The sequence below is a fragment of the Neoarius graeffei genome, chromosome 6, assembly GCF_027579695.1.
Source record: "Neoarius graeffei isolate fNeoGra1 chromosome 6, fNeoGra1.pri, whole genome shotgun sequence".
Taxonomy (NCBI): domain Eukaryota; kingdom Metazoa; phylum Chordata; class Actinopteri; order Siluriformes; family Ariidae; genus Neoarius; species Neoarius graeffei.
This window is the reverse complement of record NC_083574.1, coordinates 32,063,930-32,080,237: the sequence shown is the minus strand read 5'-3', so window position 1 is coordinate 32,080,237 and position 16,308 is coordinate 32,063,930. Positions and strand designations below refer to the sequence as shown.

The window sequence follows — 16,308 nt, the reverse complement described above, 5'->3', positions numbered from 1 at the left end:
TCATTTCTCCGAGCCAGATGCTTGGCATCTTTTCTTGGCTGCAAGTTCATTTATGTTTGGGGTTAGGCTCTGAGCTGTGGAGACTCTCAGGATGGAGTGATGTGCATCAGTGAGACGACTTCTTTATGTGGTTTTGTTCATCTTCATCACAGAGAAAAGTTGCTCATACAGGTAACTATATGCATTTATATACCTCTGTATTGTATTTTTATTGTGCGTTGTGGAGTGACACTGAAATAAAGCCTGCCCGCCCGACCAAACATGCAGAGCATTCGAGCAGCATGTAGGCGGAGTTAGGGTGTCACAGACTGAGCTGCAATAGATAGTTTTCACTGACGTCACGGCATTCCGGGGAACGCCCCCCAGCTGCTATCTTGGAGGACAAACAAAACGGACCATCGCCACTACCGGCTACGTTATCTCGGAGGAATTTATGAAGTTGTATAGTCAGTTTTCTAAAATAAAGATCAATGTCGGCAAAATCAAGCAAACAGAAGTATATAGATACATTAGACGACATCTCACGACAACGGTATGCAGCCAAACTGGCCTTGATTGGGGGAATTGACCCCTATGAAGTGGACAAAGATGCATTTTCAAGTGACTAAAGGCTGTCTGATATATACAACTTTATATATTCACAGCGCGCCTTTTGGCGGATGCCGCCTGAATTGCGCAGATCCGGGGTTTTTTTTTTTGGGGGGGGGGCGTTGGAGTGTCTGATTATAATTTCAAAGTAAATTCTGTATTAAAATTACTAAATAAGCAAATACAGTCCATGAAACAGGAAGTATAAGGATGAGAAAAAAACAGTTTAAATCGGGAAGCTGCGCACATATGCGCAGTCCTGCACACCGCTCAGGCTGCACAAATGTGCGCAGCTTCCCGATTTAAACTGTTTTTTTCTCATCCTTATATTTCCTGTTTCATGGACTGTAATGGATTTGCTTATTTAGTAATTTTAATACAGAATTTACTTTGAAATTACAATCAGACACTCCCAACGCCCCCCCCCCCCCCCCAAAAAAAAAAACAGATCTGCGCGATTCAGGCGGCATCCGCCAAAAGGCATGCTGTTTGCATCCCAAACACACATTAAAATCATACAGAATAGACCTAAAATGTTTTTCAAAAATGACCCTTGCGTGAGTGAAGTGACAAGTTTCAAATAGAAACGTGACAAACGAGCGATATTAAGTGTCCATTACAATGTAAACATACACTCAGCGGTTCCAGTTAGGCATTCTCCAGAGATTGTTTACATGTTTTGGTTTCCAAAAACAAACAAACACAATTGATTGTTTATTTAAACAACTTACCACTTATAAAATGATCGGAGCAGACTTTGCTGTGTTTGGAAGGCTGATAATCCTTGCGGTTGATTCTCGCAAGCCATAGATTTCTCCTTTGTATGCCGAGTTTGTTTACTCGCGTTTGTGCTACCGTACAGTGGGAATTCCATAAAAGCTCCGCTTGATGTCATCATCTGACCTATTACGACAGCCGTGAATACAACAGGTGTGCACCATTGCTCGCTTTAAATAGTAGTAATGTAACTATCAATGTAAATAATATATAAATGAATGTAACTCGCGCGCTACAATGTGTGCTCAGTGACCCGAACGGTAAGCTTGCCCTCCAAGATGGCCGCCACCAGGGAATCCCCAACTCTGTGACGTCATGTGAAAACTATCTATAGCATACAGGCAGCCATTAGCCGGCATTAAGCAACATGCTGCCTTGATGCCACTTGTCTGTCTCCCTTTCCAATCATTTTTTGTATGTACTGTGTTTGTTTCTTGGTTCATTGTTCATTGTCATTAACCACAGTTTGCCATAACTTTTGCCTAATTGTTACAAAGAGTGCAGGGAAAGGCCTACCGGCATTTCTGAGTAGCATTTCCCCCCCATTTCCACTTGCGTTTTCAAACGCGCATTTCAGATCACCATTATCAACTCTCATCTGTTTTAGCGATCTTTTAGGGTAAATAATCACTACTTACACACTGGCTATTTCAAATTATGGATGTTTATTTTGTAAAACATTTCTGTAAACTGTAGAATTCATACTCACGAAAGTTGTCAGCACACTTCTACTTCCTTGTTGGAGCAAACTGAGGGAATGTTCCATGGACATTAAGTAGGGGGTTTCCCGCTGGTTTGAGGAGCAAACCATTTTTAACAGGGGTGTTTTGCAGTGGGTGAGGTAAATGTATTTTTATTAGCCATAGAAGGGGTTTTGGCAAATGAAAATATTTTGGGGTGATTATGTATTTTGTTTGTGTTTCTTTGAATTGTTATTTTGTCTTTATTTTCTTATTTAGTTAATTGATTTATTTTTGTGAATGGGGCTTACCTGAGGGAGGGGCTATCTCTGTAAAAGGCCCAGTGCCTCAGTTGTATGGGGAGTTCTGTGGAGGAAGGTTGTGTCTGTGCTCAGAGTCTTAGGACATAGTCTGGTGCTCTTGCTGCTATTTTTCTCATTTTTGCTTTTTTTTTGTTTGTTTTGCATGTTTTGGGACTTGCATTGTAAATACTTGCACTTTTAAAAAAGAAGGAAAAAATAAAAGGATAAGATTTTAGTTTCGAAAAAAAAGTCTCTCGTCTGCTCCATCGCCGGTCATCCTGCGACATGTGGTGTCAGAAGTTTGGGTAAAGGAGTTAGACGGAGAGAAGAACCATAGTGGACAAGATGACTACCAGGAGGAAAAAGGCTGGTGAGGAAGATGGAGCAATAGGGGGCGCTGTTGAGGCTGAAGTGCTCACTCCACAGCCTGCCACTGCAGATACCGCCATCGACCACCTAGCCATGATGTTCCAGTCATTTATGGAGCTGCAACGTGCCAGAGATGAGCGGCTGGAGAGAGATGCCTTTAAGCAGGCCCAGCAGGTCAAGGTCCTGTCCCATCAGGTGACACAGCTCCAGCTGGATGTGGAATCAGGCAGAACCACACCCTCACCACCATCTTGGGAGAATGCAATGCCTGAATCACCCTCAGTGACCATCGGAGGGCGTCCACCAAAGATGGCCAAGCTGGAAGATACTGACAACATTGAGCACTACTTGACCACCTTCGAGAGGCTAGCCACAGTTTTCGGCTGGCAAAAGGAGACCTGGGCCGTGCACCTCATCCCATTGCTGACTGGGAAGGCCCGCAGTGCATTTGTGGCCATGAACCCTGAAGACACAATGAACTACGACAGCCTGAAGGAGGCAGTGCTGAAAAAATACACAATCTACGCAGAAACTTATCGACAACAATTCAGAGCAATGGAGACCAGTCCAACAGAGACACCGCAAGAGCTGTACGTCAGACTGAAAGACCTATTCTGCAAATGGGTGAAGTTTGACAAGTGCAGCAAAGAAGAGCTGATGGAGACCCTGGTGCTGGAACAGTATCTCCGTGTTCTTTATCCAGATGTGAGGACCTGGGTCAGGGAGCGCAACCCGAAGACCGCAGCAGAGGCCGCAACACTGGTGGAGAGCTACGTGGTTGCACACAGAGGTCCCCGAGGCTACCGCTATGCGGGAGTGCTTGATCAAATTGTGAGGGGTAAGTCTGTTGGGTTTGGGAAGGGAGTTTGTTCTGGTACTGCCAATAGTCATAGTAGAGCCCCACCACCATCCCCCTCAGACTGTTCTAGACCCCAAGCTATTTCTTGTTTTAATTGTGGCCAGGAAGGTCATAAGAGCCCTGCTTGTCCCCTGAGGAAGTCAAAATACAGCCATTTATGCTATGTTCCCCACCCCACCCCTCCCCTCCTATAAACACCCTGGAGAGCAGAGATCCTGTTATCACCATGCAGCTAAATGGGAAACCAGTTAAAGCATTGGTAGACACAGGTTGTTCACAAACACTAGTGCAGGCTGACCTAGTCCCCCTAGAGTTTAAAAACTGCAATGACAAGCTTACTATCTTTTGTGTGCACGGAGATAAAAGTGACCTTGACACAGCAGATGTATATGTCGGAGTTAATAGACAGACATATCTATTGAGAGTAGGACTAGTGTCTAAGCTGCCATATCCAGTGCTACTAGGCCAGGATCTTCCAGTGTTGTTAGAGCTGGTGAACAAGACTGCTTCGTGTGGTGTGGTAACAAGAGCTCAGGCTAGGGAACAGCAAGCAGACCTCACTGAATTGCCTTATTTTGATGAAGATGTCCCTGTTGAGCCCACACTGACGAGACAGCAGAGGTGTGATAGGCGCAGACAGACAGTTGAAGACACAATGAAGCAAAATTCAGTGGAAGCAGAGTTTATTGACCCCCCTGAACTGAGTGACATTGATTTTAATGGTAATTTGGCAGAGGAACAGCGTGTAGACCCCACACTGAGACAGAGTTTTAAGAAAGCTGAGGAAGGTGTTGGCTATGTTCCTGCGTTAGGTAAGGAGGGCTACATTGTGCAAAACAACCTGCTTTATAGACACAGTGAGGATGGACTGCAACTTTTGATTCCCCAGAAATATTGTAGGCAGGTGCTGGAACTGGGTCACACAATACCCTGGGCTGGACACTTGGCCTACATGAAGACTTTACAAAGAATAAGCAAACACTTTTACTGGCCAGGTTTGTTTAGTCATGTGAAGGAATTTTGTAAGTCTTGTCCTCAGTGTCAGTTGTCAGGAGGAAAGAACCTTGTCCGTGCCCCATTGATTCCCCTACCTGTAATTGGCACACCTTTTGAGAGAATTGCAGTGGATATAGTAGGACCCCTGGAAAAGAGGAAGACAGGAAATATATTTATTTTGGTTATATGTGATTATGCCACAAGATGCCCCGAAGCCTTTCCCCTGAGAGATGTAACAGCCAAGCGAGTTGCAACAGCTATGCTGCAGCTCTTCTCTAGAGTAGGGATCCCCAGAGAAGTGCTCACTGATCAGGGCCCCAACTTTATGAGCAAAACCCTTAGGCAGGTCTATGACCTTTTGGGCATTAGGCGTATCAGAACCACTCCTTACCACCCACAGACCGACGGACTTGTTGAGCGGTTCAACCAGACCCTCCTGAGCATGCTCCGGAAGTTTGTGGCTGATTCTGGCAAGGACTGGGACCAGTGGCTACCATACTTGCTCTTTGCCTACAGAGAAGTTCCCCAGGCATCAACAGGATTTTCCCCCTTCGAGCTCCTGTTTGCACACCAGGTTCGAGGCCCTCTTGATGTGCTTAAGGAGACTTGGGAGGGTGAGATGTCTGGTGGCACCAACATCATCTCCTATGTGCTAAAGATGAGGGAGAAGCTTGCTTCTGCTTCGGCCTTGGCGCATGAGAACCTGCAGAGGGCGCAAGAGAGGCAAAAGGCGTGGTATGACCGTTCTGCCAGAACACGCTGCTTCCAGGTTGGTGACAAGGTCTTGTTGTTGCTGCCCAGCTCTGACAACAAACTGCTGGCAAAATGGCAGGGGCCCTACACCATTACTAGGCAGACGGGACAAGTGACGTATGAAGTCCACATGCCAGACCATCGTAAGAAGCATCAAGTGTACCATGTCAACATGCTGAAGAAATGGAATGAGCATCAGGAACAACAGCCAGAGGTATCTGCCCTGTTCATCCGTGCCATTGAGGAGGAAGAGGAGTACAGTGAGCAGTACCTGCCATGCCGTGAGGAGGGAAGTACACTGGACCTGAGCCACCTGTCCAAGGACTGTCAGGAGGAGCTGACCGCCATCCTGCCCGTGGGTCTCTTTGGGGAGCAGCCGGGATGGAAGGAGATGGTGGAGCACCGCATCATCCTGAAGGACCAGCAGCCGGTGAGACAGCCCTGCTATCAGGTTCCAGAGAGTTTACTTCCTGTGTTGAAGGAGGAGCTGGACAAGATGTTGGAGCTGGGGGTGATCGAGCCATCCTCCAGTGAGTGGAGCAGCCCCATCATCCTCGTTCCTAAGAAGGACGGCAACCTGAGGTTCTGTCTGGACTTCAGGAAAGTCAATGCCCAGGCCAAGTTCAACCCTTACCCAATGCCGAGGGTTGATGACCTGGTCGAGCGCCTTGGCAAAGCAAAGTTCTTGACCACCCTTGATCTCTGTAAAGGCTATAGGCAAGTGCCATTGGCTGAGGACAGCAAGGAGATGACAGCCTTCAGGACACCTTTTGGGCATTATCAGTTTACGGTCCTGCCCTTTGGATTACATGGAGCACCAGCTACGTTCCAGAGATTGATGGACAGGGTACTCAGGGGGACTGAGGGCTTTGCCGCCGCCTACCTGGATGACATTTGCATATACAGCTCCACATGGGCAGAGCATTTACAACATTTGCAGCATGCCCTCTCCCTGGTGAAGGAGGCAGGCCTGACCGTTCACCCTGGGAAGTGCACATTGGCCAGGGAGGAGACGGCATACCTTGGCTATGTGTTGGGCCGGGGTGTCATTCGGCCTCAGGTTGGGAAGGTTGAGGCTATCAAGGCCGCTGAGCGCCCCACCACCAAGAAGCAGGTGCACTCTTTCCTGGGCTTGGTTGGGTGGTATAGACGCTTTTATTCCTAACTTTTCAGAGAGAGCAGTTCTGTTGACTGAGCTCACATGCAAAAGTCAGCCAAATAAGGTTGAATGGACTGAGGAGTGTGAGGCAGCGTTTCAGGGCTTGAAGGATTCCTTGTGTAGGGAGCCTGTGCTCCTCAGCCCTGACTTCGACAGGATTTTCACCGTCCAAACTGATGCCTCTAAGCGGGGCCTTGGTGCGGTGTTGTTGCAGGATGCTGATGGACATTTGCAACCTGTAGCATACATCAGCCGTAAACTGCTGCCAAGGGAGTGCAATTACTCCACAGTTGAGAAGGAATGCCTTGCGATTAAGTGGGCTTTGGACTCATTTAAATATTACTTATTGGGGCGAAAGTTTGTTTTAGAGACTGACCATAGGGCATTGTCTTGGTTGGGCAGAATGAAAGACACTAACTCAAGAATCACTAGGTGGTTCCTTGCTGTGCAACCTTTTGATTTTGATGTTTTGTACAGGTCTGGGAAACTGAATACCACTGCTGACTTTCTTTCTAGAGTGCCACAAGGGGCATTTTCAGAAGGGGGGGGGGAATGTCACAGACTGAGCTGTGACGCTCACGCAGGCAATAGCGTACAGGCAGCCATTAGCCGGCATTAAGCAACATGCTGCCTTGATGCCACTTGTCTGTCTCCCTTTCCATTCATTTTTTGTATGTACTGTGTTTGTTTCTTGGTTCATTGTTCATTGTCATTAACCACAGTTTGCCATAACTTTTGCCTAATTGTTACAAAGAGTGCAGGGAAAGGCCTACCGGCATTTCTGAGTAGCATTTCCCCCCCATTTCCACTTGCGTTTTCAAACGCGCATTTCAGATCACCATTATCAACTCTCATCTGTTTTAGCGATCTTTTAGGGTAAATAATCACTACTTACACACTGGCTATTTCAAATTATGGATGTTTATTTTGTAAAACATTTCTGTAAACTGTAGAATTCATACTCACGAAAGTTGTCAGCACACTTCTACTTCCTTGTTGGAGCAAACTGAGGGAATGTTCCATGGACATTAAGTAGGGGGTTTCCCGCTGGTTTGAGGAGCAAACCATTTTTAACAGGGGTGTTTTGCAGTGGGTGAGGTAAATGTATTTTTATTAGCCATAGAAGGGGTTTTGGCAAATGAAAATATTTTGGGGTGATTATGTATTTTGTTTGTGTTTCTTTGAATTGTTATTTTGTCTTTATTTTCTTATTTAGTTAATTGATTTATTTTTGTGAATGGGGCTTACCTGAGGGAGGGGCTATCTCTGTAAAAGGCCCAGTGCCTCAGTTGTATGGGGAGTTCTGTGGAGGAAGGTTGTGTCTGTGCTCAGAGTCTTAGGACATAGTCTGGTGCTCTTGCTGCTATTTTTCTCATTTTTGCTTTTTTTTTTTGCATGTTTTGGGACTTGCATTGTAAATACTTGCACTTTTAAAAAAGAAGGAAAAAAAAGGAAAAGATTTTAGTTTGGAAAAAAAAAAAAAACATCTCTCGTCTGCTCCATCGCCGGTCATCCTGCGACATGGGGCATCGTGTCAGGAATGAATTGGGGGAACTGTGCAGGCCCCACAGAGTCATACTTTGCCCAAAGTGTGCCGTTACACTGGAGTTCTATCAGTTCCATCTGGATGTTTGCCGGTGTTCTGTAAAGTTATCCTACCTCTTGGATTTGTCCTACCAAGCCTACAATTAAAATGTAGGCATATTTGCAATTCAGAAACGTATAAAATACAGTATTTATAAACAAACGAAACAATGCCCCGTCATAACTTTGACTGCCCAGTGCCCACTGCGTGACAGAATTAGCAAGTTCTCATACAGACCGTTTTATTATTCAAAACAAGTCATTACAAATTATTTGACTCGGCCAAAGACTCGACCAATACGCACAAAACATAAAAATCGGCAAATGCGTGAAATACTCACCGATTTTCTATCAGCCCAGCTGATCGGTAGGACAAAACTCGGTCCAAGATATGAAGTCATGTGTTCTGCACATGCGCAGTAGGCTTGGTAGGACAAATCCAAGAAGTAGGATAACTTTACAGAACACCGGAGCTTTCTCCACGTCAACTGCAAATGGACTTCTGAGCAGTTCAAAGTTAAATTTTTGCGCTTCAAAGTCGGCAAAGTGCCGTGTAAACTCAGTGCGCAGCGTGCTCCGTTTATCAGTAAAAAGTGCAGCTGGAAACACAGCGGTGGAGGTCTGGTCTGTGATTTATTTTTTTTGGCAATATGGAAAGTGGCAGAAGTTCCCTTTTTGCATCTGCATCTCCCACAGGTGCAACTTGACTTGAAAAGCTTTCACTGCATCATACATGTCAGCAGGGCCGGCTCTAGGTCTTTGGCTGCCCTAGGCGAGATTGAGTTTTGGCGCCCCCAAGAAAAAAAACCCTCTAATAACATCTAAACACTTTAATATCTAATTAATAACACTTTATGTGAAAAAAGTGTCACAAAGTAAAATGACCACACAAATTCAATACATATCTCCATATAATGGGCAAAAACTCTTCCGCACCCTATTCAAAGTGTAGTGCATGGACAATAAACAAGAAATTATTTTTAGTTTCTTTTTTGCTATTAAAAGTTAAGTCATCTCTGAAGAATTAACAAATTAAATGAATAAAAAATTCTACAATTCTAAATTGTGCAAACTTAAGCACCCTGTTAGGACATCAATGGGCTGTATTTTCAAATAAAAGTGCTATTATGGGTACTTTGAAGAAAATGGGTATTTTGAAGAAAATGGTTTCTCTGGTGTGCTTTGTTTCTTAATTGTATTATGTACCGTAACTGTGGCTTGATAAATAGTATTCTTCAAGGGACTTACATGTTTCAGGCTGAGTGTCCATGGTCTCGGTGGTCTGTGCTGTACTCGTGGCTGGAATGCTGGATGTGGCCTCCTGACCTGCATTATCAGATCAGTGTAATTAAATTAAATTAGCAAATTGACATATTATTGTGATATACATATTTTATCATCCTCTAATACTTTTGTAAGATGGTTGTGGGGTTTATATAGTTCTACAAATGACTTACTGGGCTGTACGTCCCAGGATGTCCCTTCTCCTGGAGCTGTATTCACACATGGAGACTTCTATCAACACTGTAAAAAAAAAAAAAAGTGACCATCTCAACTTAAATTTTCTAGGCAACATGATGCAAGAGAATTTTGTGTTGAGATGGTCAACAACAAAAGGTAAGTTGGTTGAACTCAAATTTAAACACGAAAATCCTTCTTAAGTCAACAAAGATCCTTGTTAAGTCAACAAGGATTTCTGAGTTGAAATTTGAGTTCAACCAATGTACTATTTGTTGTTGACCATCTCAACTCAAAATTCTCTTGCATCATGTTGCCTAGAAAATTCTAGTTTACTCAACCTGTCTCAATTGCTGTTGACCTAACAAGGATTTATGAGTTTAAATTTGAGTTCAGCTAACGTACTATTTGTTGTTGACCATCTCAACTCAAAATTCTCTTGCATCATGTTGCCTAGAAAATTTGAGTTTACATTTGATTTCAACCAACGTATTTTTGCTGTTACCCAAATTTTACTCTTCTTATAATAACAAATAAATGTTTGCTATAATAACATGTATTTCTACATTTCATATGATGTTTTTTTCAAGTTACCTGTACCTTAAAACATACAATAAATCACTGGCGCAAAAAAGACACTTACAAATAATTGTCAAAGGAAAACACTTTTATTTGTAAGACTGTGTCTCTTGCAAATGAAAAAGAATTCTGCAATGTGCAGGAAAAAAGTGATCCGCTTCCAGACAGATTGCTACATGTCAATTTCACATTTCAATTTTAGAATGAAGAACTAAAGACCTTTGTTGAAATTTACCTGAACATTAAAGTCAAGTTGGATTACAGACTATAATTTGAAATTTTGAACACATTTGTTGAATGAGTCTTTCACAAGTGTTCTGGAGTAAACTGACATTTATACCACAATAAAAAAGGGGCTCAGGCTGCATCACAAACAAGTGCTCAGGCTCCATCAGCTACTTGCACTTGACAAAATAAACTAACTGTGACTGCTGTGTCAATTTCAAAATTCAATTTTATGACAAAAAACTAAAAAAAAAAATACTTAAACCTTTACCTGAGTATTCAAATCAAGTTAACCTTCACAGCTGAGCGTCAGTGTTAATATATGGACTACACACTATGATTTGAAATTTTGCACGTTCCTCCTTGATGTGATTTGCCCCTGCGCAGAGGTAAGGAAACCCCATACAGCACGTGTATATATGCATCATTGGTTCTACCAACAAGGATACCAACATGCAGCGTTGCAACAGGTTGCAGCTAGTTCTATCAACAAGGATATCTTTGATATTTGGATGTTAAAATTCTTGATAGCTCAACATGATATCACAATGAGAGAAAGTGTATTAGGCCGACCTGGTTTAGTTGGTTGTAAGTGAAAATGACATTTCTGAGTCAAATGATATGTAAAATCTATGTTCAATCAACACCCGCCTGTAAAATCTTTTACAGTGAATGCACCCCCATAGTTGCATTGTTCACATATGTATATTGTAGTAGTAGGTAAACTATTCCTTTATTATTATTATTATTATTATTATTATTATTATTATTATTATTAATAATAATAATAATAATAATAATAATAACTGCTAAATATTCTAATAATTGCTAAATATAATAATAGGAAAACAATAGTAATGATGAAGACAAGAGTAGTTGTAGACTACCTTATAATTGTTAAACATAGTAATAAAAAATAGTAATGATAATGATGATGGCAATAGTAGTTGTAGGCTACTTAATTCAGAGACAGGTGAATCTGCAGAATCAGGTACAGTTCCTGCAGGTCCTCTTGTCTGCAAGTATTGCCTGAGTGCATCTATAATTTGACATCATAAAGCAGTGTAACATCACTATCACAAATAAATGTGGGCTGTTTTGCGTTGCTTGAAAAACATACCATTTATAATTACAGTATTTTAACGTGAATCTACTTTTGATAACAATTTCCTAAGATTGTAAGATGGGCAAATGCAAAATGCAGAGATGGTATTAAGGTACTGGAGATATTGACAACACAGTAGCATGTAGCGTGCTAGCTGGATGGTTAGCCCAAGCTTCAAACCACTGGCCAGACAACAGCTAACCTCAGATGCTGTAGCCTGCATGTAGTGGCAAAAACTCTGTTCATTTATCTGAAATATCCTACATCTGAGACAAAAGACAAATTATTGTACATGAATATGAATATGTCTTTATTGTCATTGCCACAAGTACAACGAAATTGAAAGTGCTATCCAGTCAGTGCAAAGAGTCAATAAATAGGGTAAAATAATAGGGTAAAAAGCAATAAACAGTGGCCTAAGCCCAAGACACACAGACCACACACTCACACATACCTACACAGTTCCAGTTGCCTCATTCACACAGTTCAGACATCAGACATCATGTAAACAAATTCTCTGTATGTAAGCAGAGTTCCTTAGTTTCTAGCAGCATTAAGGCAGGTGACTGCAGTGGGATAGAAACTGTTCTTAAATCTATTTGTCCTTGCCCTGATTGCTCTGTACCGCTTGCCTGAGGGCATCAGTTCAAACAGGGGATAGCCAGGGTGTGAGGTGTCTTTTATAATGTTCTGGGCTTTTTTCAAACACCGCAAGCGGTGAAGTTCTTCCAGTGTGGGGAGAGGGCATCCAACAATCTTTTGGGCGGTGTTGATGACCCCCTGAAGCGCTTTCCTCTGAGCTGCTGTGCTGCTTTTATACCAGATGCATATGCAGTATATTAGTATGCTTTCAATGGAGGCCCTGTAGAAACAGACCAGCAGTCTTTGTGTGATGTTGTTCCATACATACTACGTCGACTCTTGACAGTTTGCACAAGTAAACCTCACCGTCTATTGCTGTTTGCATCTAGTTAGCTAGGCAGACATTGATTCAGGCGTCTAAAATATTAATTTGCCACTATAATGGTTGATATGAGAGATTAGATCAGACTTACCTCTATACTTGGCTCAATTTGTTTCTTCCTGTAGCCTTCGTTTGCGCCCTTGCGCACCCGAGAGTTTGGATTTCTTCATTTACTCGATACACACTCGATAATCTGACAGTAGGCTATTCGCATTTTCCGGTTTAGAATATTGATTCTTGATATCGCGTCCTGTGCAGCATCAAAAAAGGTAGTAGTTTAAAAAACGCTGCAGTAATTAGCTGTGCAAGACAAGCAAGCAAGTTGTTAATGTGGACAATTGAGAATGCGAATGTGCATGTAATGCGATGCAGCGAGTGTGCTATATGAGCTATAGTGTCGGCTTTATTATTGAGGCTTCTTATTTTGCTATTGATTGTTATTCTACCTGGTGGTGATTAAATGGCAAATGCTTGGAAAAGATGCACCTCTGATGCTGTTGGGGATGACAGCGCCGTATGGTCGGTGATTTCCCACTGAAAAATGCATGATGTGATTACTACAGCAGAGGTAAGGAGCGCGTATTTCTACATCCCCAGCCGCATCAGAGGTGTTGTAAAAAAGGTTTTCAACCTTTCATGAGCCAGGGAGCACTTTTTTCAATGAAAAAATCTCAAGGCACATCACCAATAGAAAATGTTGACTGAAACTAAAACGCTGTTGCCAATATTTACAATATACAGTCATTCTATAATTTTCTATGGCACACTAGTGTTCCGTGGTACTAGAGTTCAGCAGCACAGTGGTTGAAAACACTGTACACCACTGATGCACATGGTAACATCTCCATTCAATAACTCCATCCCTCCTTTTTGGTGGGGTTTTGGTCGCCCTTGGCGCCCCTGGGCACACTTTGCGCTCTAGGCAATTGCCTAATCACACGGTCCCATCCCTGAAGCTGGAGGTTTAATGCATTAAGATCAGGGGCGGTCCTGGGGGCGGTCCGACCGGGCAGCCGCCCGGGGCGGCATCGCGGGGGGGCGGCACGAGCGCGGGTGCGAAAAAAAAAAGGTCATATGTATAAGATTTACCTCTTCTCTGTTGTTAGTTCATTTATTTATGATACATGATTGCGTTTTACCATTTTTTTCACTTTAATGTATAGTATTTTTAGATCTTTTGTCACTTCATGTTATTCTGTAATTGTGATTGTTTAACTGTTTAGCTTCTTTTGTTATTTATATGGTGCGACTTTAATGGAGGTTTAAGTCTTCTTAATAATAATGGTGAATGGTACTCTATTGCCGCTTTTCCACTACAAACGCGGCTGAGTCGGGCTGAGCCGTGCCGTGCTGAGTCGAGCTGAGTGAGGCTGTTGGAGTTGCATTTCGACTACAACCGCGCTGAACCGTGCTGGCTGGAAGTGGGTGGACACATTGGGTGGAGTTAGCGAAAGTGGGTGGACGTCACGTGATGTCATTAGGTGGCGCAAACAGTGACATCAGTGAGCTTCTAAGCGGTCGTCTCACAACCCGAATAGTAAACAATAAACATGGACATGGAGTCGTTAGGGTTGCTGGTCTTGGTGCTGTGGCTTGTTGTCACCGACAACACCAACAGATACTGGCAAGAGCGTATAGATGAGGCGAGGCGCATAAGGCTTCAGAAATTCTCGTAATTCGTAATTATTCTTCTTCCGGGTTTACGGTGTTTACAGATCCCAGCGTGCTCGCGGGGCATGTGTGGGCATGTGAGGACACTCCTCCTCACCAATCAGTGCACAGGGGAGTGTCTGCTCACGCCCCCAGCCTCACTCGGCTCGCTTTGGCTCGCTTCAGCCCCACTCCAAAACGGTGCGAGTTTTAGGGGCTAAGCAGGGCTGAAGCGAGCTGAGTCGTGCTGTTTTTTGGTAGTCGAAACGCGAGCCGTGTCGGGCTGAAGTGAGCTGAAGCAAGCTGAAGTGAGCTGATAAAGGGTAGTGGAAAAGGGCCATATGATAATTCATTGTGCACTCTGTTGGTAAAACTGACTGACTTGTGCAATATTTTGACCATCGGGTGGTGCTGTAGTGCAGTTGTGCTTTCTTAAATAGCTGTGGATAGCTGTAATGCGAAGTCATTGAGTCTTTTTGTTTATTGTTTATCTTTTATTGTTTATCTTTGTATTTTTTATTGCACTAGTTATTAAAACTGGAAATTTGTTCTTGAAAATAGCTGTTGTGAGTTTGTGTATGGGGTCGTGTGTGTTCTGGACGAAGTTAGTGTTTTCTTAGGTGGTGGGTGGGAGGTGGTTGTCGGGTTGAGCCGGGGGAGTAAATCACTCTAGGATTGCCACTGATTAAGATGCTTTGTTATGTTGCACAGAAAGGCCAACTCACACAGCCACTTTTCATCCTGGAGCCCTGTTGACTCTTTTCCTTTACTTTCCATGAACTGACAAATTTCCTCACGCAGCTCGAAAAATCTACTGAGCACTTTTTCTCGACTCAGCCATCGCACCTCTGTGTGATAAGGCACGTCACCAAATTCAGAATGTATTTCCTCCAGAAAAGACTGAAACTGCCGGTGATTTAAACCTTTGCCTCTTATAAAGTTAACTGTCTGTGTTACGGTGCTTATGACACATTTCATCTTCAGGACTTTGCTGCACAGCATTTCCTGGTGTATGATGCAGTGATACACTGTCAGCTCACCTGTGCAGTTCTCCCTCTGCATCTTCTCCCATCCGTCCCACCAATCCACACTTTTCCCTGCACGTCGCAGGCGCTCCATCTGTTGTCAGTCCCGTAAGTTTGTCCCAGGGCAGTTTCATGTCATTCACACATTTAGATACTTCATGTCTTTACCTGTGGTTGTGTCGTGCATTGGTTTAATACCCAAAAGTTCCTCTGTAACACATAAACTGGAGTCCACTCCACGGATGAAGATTGCCAGTTGTGCAGTGTCAGTCTTGTCAGTGTTTTCATTCACAGCAAGGGAATATGCAATAAAGACTTTTCCCTTTTCCATCAACTGTACTTGTAAATCAGTGGCAAGCTCACATATCCGATCAGCAACCGCATTTTTGCTGAAACTTATATTTGAAAATGCTTGCTTTTTATCTGGACACAAGACGTCACACACTTTAATCATGCAGCGCTTCAAAAACTCTCCCTCCGTAAAAGGCTGGGCTGATTTGGCTCTCTCTTCTGCCACTACAAAACTAGCTTTCATGGCAGCTTCACTTTGAGATTTTGCTTTTGTGAACATAGCTTGCTGTAACACCAGACTCTTTTTAAACTCTTCTGCCTTCTCTAGCTTCTGCTGTATGTCCAGGTTTTTGTACTTGTCCTGATGTTTTGTCTCATAATGCTGTCTTATGTTATATTCTTTAATTACAGCCACAGTAGTTCCACAAACAAGACACACAGGTTTGCCTCCGATGTCAACAAACAGGTACTCTGCCTCCCACCTGTTTTGAAAATCCCTGTTTTCAAAGTCTACTTCCATTTGGCCATTTTTTGGGGGTCAGGCTAGCTTAAATGTCACTGTAAAAAGTGCTGACCGATGCTTTTATCCGCTGACCACTGATCAATGAGTCATTGGCAGCACGGGAAAACGGGTTGGTGCACAGGTCTTGACCTGTGCGGCAGCTGTTGCAGTGCATAATGGAATTTGTAGTATGAGTGGTGGGAGCGCTATTTACTGGTGGGCCATTAATAATAGCCATATGAAATTACCTTGCGGACCGTATATAATTATATCGCGGGCCACATCTGGCCCGCGGGCCTTAAGTTTGACACCCCTGCTTTATGCCATGGATAAACTGTTCAGGGAAATATTCCTCTACAATAAAATTTTTCTGCCATTTTGTGGTCCTTTAAAGCTCTTTAATATCTTCAGCAGAGTAAACAATTGGTAAACATTCTTCTTG

General features: G+C 43.3%; 1 pseudogene; it reads right to left on the bottom strand.

Annotated features, from left to right (window-relative positions):
- On the bottom strand, positions 1-15,884 carry LOC132888259 (general transcription factor II-I repeat domain-containing protein 2-like; annotated as a pseudogene).
- Between the last annotated feature and the right edge of the window lie 424 nt (positions 15,885-16,308).